Here is a 4640-nt window from a genome sequence, read left to right on the forward strand (position 1 = left end):
GCTGAACGACAGAGGAATCTTATTCATAAAGAGGTCAGGGATCATTGTTAGCCATCATATATGTGATGGTCCGTACTGGACATCTAGTGTCTCCCGGAAGTCTGTGTTACTGTTTTGGTTCAGCAGTCCGAACAAAGCTTGTTGAAAGGATGCAGCACAGCCAATCAACAAACTTTTCTGGTGTGGGCACTTCAGGCCCCATCACAGCCATGCCAAGTATTGGTATGCCTGTGATTGGCCGGCGCAGTATAAAGGGGACCCCATGTCATTTTTGGGGGTGCACCTCCCTTTAATAATCAGTGAAGGCTATGCAGACAGCCGTGAGCTGATATTAATAGCCTGGGAAGCTTCATGGACATTGGCCTCTTCCCAGAATAATAACACCAGACCCGAGCTGTCTGCTTTCCCTCATCTGGGCATTTTTTTATTTTATTTTTTTAATTATTATCTAAATACATGTACAGTAAGCTACACACACATACTGCACTAAATTATATATCTCACTGACAAATTTCTAACTATGCACAGGCACCGGCTGGTGAATACCGTATTTTTCGGTCTATAAGACGCACCTAGGTTTTAGAAGAGTAAAATAGAAAAAAAATGTAAGCAAAAAATGTTGTCATGATGCCCTGTTAAGGGGGAGGGGGTCTGCTTCTGACAATGTGTAATGTACCCTACTTCCGTTAATATCCCCCATCCTGGTATATATGGCCCCCTCCTTCCTGTTATATGTGGCCCTCATCCCCATCCTGATATGCAATGGCACCCCAATCCACCATCCTGGTATGCATGGCTCCCCAATCCCCCATCCTGGTATGCATGGCCCCCTTATCCCTCTTCCTGGTATGTATGGCACCCTTCATCCTGTTATGTATGGCTCCCCCGCACACCCATCCAGGTATGTATGGCACCTTCATCCCTCTTCCTGGTATGTATGGTACCTTCATTCCTCTTGCATCCCTGTATGTATGGTCCCCCTCATCCTTCATCCCTGTATGTATGGACCCCCTCATCCCAGTATATATGGCCCCTTTCATCCCTGTATGTATGGCCCCCCTCATGCCACATCCCTGTATGTATGGCCCCCCTCATGCCTCACCCCTGTATGTATAGCCCCCCTCATCCTTGTATGCATTGCCTCCTCATCACTTATATGCATGGCCCCCTCATCCTTGTATGCATCGCCCCCCCTCATCCTTATATGCATGGCCCCCTTCATCCCTGTATGTATGGCCCCCTCATCCTGGTATGCTTGGCACCCCCTGTTCCCTGTCACGCTGCTCATAAAAAAAATAAACAATCATACTCACCTCCTCTCTCCTCCAGCGCTGTGTTCCCCGAACATCCACGGGTCTGCACATCCCTAATAACAACTGCTCCACATTAATTATTCTCACTGAATGACATCACACAACATGGAGCTGACTCTCACGCTTACCTCGTCTCTTTTCCCTCTTTTCTTCATTTTCTGAGATTTCTTGCTCTATACTCAGATATATTGAAGATTTTCTTTCCACGTCAGCTGGAATTTCTAATCAGAAAGTAAAAAAAAGCCCTCATTAACAATATATTCTTATAGGATCTGCTTTGTGTCCATAATGTAAGTAAAGGGACGACTTATTACTTGATACCACTGTGCGGTCACTGTGGCTGAACGGCAGAGGAATCTTATTCATAAAGAGGTCAGGGATCATTGTTAGCCATCATATATGTGACGGTCTGTACTGGACATCTAGTGTCTCCCGGAGGTCTGTGTTACTGTTCGGGTTCAACAGTCCGAACAAAGCTTGTTGAAAGGATGCAGCACAGCCAATCAACAAACTTTTCTGGTGTGGGCACTTCAGGCCCCATCACAGCCATGCCAAGTATTGGTATGCCTGTGATTGGCCGGCGCAGTATAAAGGGGACCCCACGTCATTTTTGGGGGTGCCCCCCCTTTTAATAATCAGTGAAGGCTATGCAGACAGCCGTGAGCTGATATTAATAGCCTGGGAAGCTTCATGGACATTGGCCTCTTCCCAGAATAATAACACCAGTCCCGAGCTGTCTGCTTTCCCTCATGTGGGCATTTTTTTATTTTATTTTTTAAATTATTATCTAAATACATGTACAGTAAGCTACACACACACACTGCACTAAATTATATATCTCACTGACAAATTTCTAACTATGCATAGGCACCGGCTGGTGAATACCGTATTTTTCGGACTATAAGACGCACCTAAGTTTTAGAGGAGCAAAATAGAAAAAAAATGTAAGCAAAAAATGTTGTCATGATGCCCTGTTAAGCTGGAGGGGGTCTGCTGCTGACACTGTTATAGGGGTAATGTACCCCACTTCTGTTAATATCCCCCATCCTGGTATATATGGCCCCCTCCTTCCTGTTATATGTGGCCCTCATCCCCATCCTGATATGCAATGGCACCCTAATCCACCATTCTGGTATGCATGGCACCCCAATCCCCCATCCTGGTATGCATGGCCCCCTCATCCCTCTTCCTGGTATGTATGGCACCCTTCATCCTGTTATGTATGGCGCCCCCGCACACCAATCCTGGTATGTATGGCACCTTCAACCCTCTTCCTGGTATGTATGGTACCTTCATTCCTCTTCCTGGTATGTATGGCACTCTTCAGCCCTGTATGTATGGCCCCCCTCATACTTCATCCCTGTATGTATGGACCCCCTCATCCCGGTATGTATGGCCCCCCTTCATCCCTGTATGTATGGCCCCCCCTCATGCCTCATCCCTGTATGTATAGTCCCTCTCATCCTTGTATGCATTGCCCCCCTCATCACTTATATGCATGGCCCCCTCATCCTTGTATGCATCGCCCCCCTCATCCTTATATGCATGGCCCCCTTCATCCCTGTATGTATGGCCCCCTCATCCTGGTATGCTTGGCACCCCCTGATCCCTGTCACGCTGCTCATAAAAAAATAAACAATCATACTCACCTCCTCTCTCCTCCAGCGCTGTGTTCCCCTCTGTGCCGGAATATTCACTGCGTGCGTGGGGAGCAGTGACCACTCATTTTCCCTAATAGTTTGCACGTGGTAGCCGCAGCGCGGCTCCTGCTGCGCTCAGCTGTCTGTGTGCCCGCTATTAAAGTCCCATGAATATTCACCACATCCCGTTCGGGTTCGGGATCACGTTAGGGTAACATTCTTGAGCCTGATGGACCCGAACATCCACGGGTCTGCCCATCCCTAATAACAACTGCTCCACATGAATTATTCTCACTGAATGACATCACACAACATGGAGCTGACTCTCACACTTACCTCCTCTCTTTTCCCCCTTTTCTTCATTTTCTGAGATTTCTTGCTCTATACTCAGATATATCGAAGATTTTCTTTCGACGTCAGCTGGAGTTTCTAATCAGAAAGTAAAAAAAAGCCCTCATTAACAATATATTCTTACAGGATCTGCTTTGTATCTTTCCTGTATATAGTAGAATTGTTCTACTCCTGTCCCCTATACATCTGGTAATCTGGAAAAACTTTACAAAATTAGGCAAATAGAGATACAGTATGGGCCTATGGGCAACATAATTGGAATCCATGAAACATGTATAACATAGAAGACCACTAACAAAAATACCATATGAAAGTATTTGAGCCTTGACATCAACATTCTCATTTTTTGTGCTGTAGACATGTACATACCTGACAATGGGGACGAGGGTGGCAAGCTGGTAATAGCATCATCTCTAATAGACACAGGAAAAGATTCTTTCTGCCTGTTTGGAAGAAAATAAACGTGTAAATTACAAGTAAATTCGGTATAGAAGGGGTTGTCTCACTAGATTAACATCAACAATAAGGCCTATTAGGATATATAAGAGTTATGGTAGGGAAGGTTTCCTACTCAAAACTACCTTCTATAAAGCAGAGCGAAAAACCACTACCAAGAATGGCTGGCATGTAGTACTACATCTCTCCTACAGTGTGGGCATCACTAAAAGTGCATAACTGGCTGCAATTATGGGCTGTCACCACCAGAGGTTTCTGAAGCTAAAAGCACAATGACTGCTAATCACGGGCGATGCATGCTGTATTTGTTGTTATGGTATTTATGTCCTATATTTGGGTTTGTGCATATACAGTGCCTACAAGTAGTATTCAACCCCCTGCAGATTTAGCTGGTTTGATAAGATGCAAATAAGTTAGAGCCTTCAAACTGCATTCGAGAGTAGGTTTTATGAACAGAAGCATAAATCTTACAAACCAAAAAGTTATGTTGCTCAGTTGAATTTTATTAAATTTTAAACATAAAAGTGTGGGTCAATTATTATTCAACCCCTATGTTTAATATTTTGTGGAATAACCCTTGCTTGCAATTACAGCTAATAATCGTCTTTTCTAAGACCTGATCAGGCCGGCACAGGTCTGTGGAGTTATCTTGGCCCACTCCTCCATGCAGATCTTCTCCAAGTTATCTAGGTTCTTTGGGTGTCTCATGTGGACTTTATTCTTGAGCTCCTTCCACAAGTTTTCAATTGGGTTAAGGTCAGGAGACTGACTAGGCCACTCCAACACCTTGACTTTTTCCCTCTTGAACCAGGCCTTGGTTTTCTTGGCTGTGTGCTTTGGGTCGTTGTCTTGTTGGAAGATGAAATTACGACCCATCTTA

General features: G+C 44.9%; 1 long non-coding RNA gene across 1 annotated transcript; it reads right to left on the reverse strand.

Moving 5' to 3' along the window:
* Window positions 1-1448: 1448 nt before the first annotated feature.
* Window positions 1449-3755, reverse strand: LOC141229005 (uncharacterized). The gene is made up of 3 exons (XR_012295795.1): window positions 3674-3755; window positions 3290-3382; window positions 1449-1534 (listed from the first exon to the last, which is right to left on the reverse strand). It is a non-coding gene; the product is annotated as an uncharacterized lncRNA (long non-coding RNA).
* Window positions 3756-4640: the final 885 nt, after the last annotated feature.

This window comes from Phyllobates terribilis, unplaced genomic scaffold (genome assembly GCF_046119375.1).
Source record: "Phyllobates terribilis strain yellow unplaced genomic scaffold, ASM4611937v1 Scaffold_447__1_contigs__length_1484018, whole genome shotgun sequence".
Lineage (NCBI taxonomy): Eukaryota > Metazoa > Chordata > Amphibia > Anura > Dendrobatidae > Phyllobates > Phyllobates terribilis.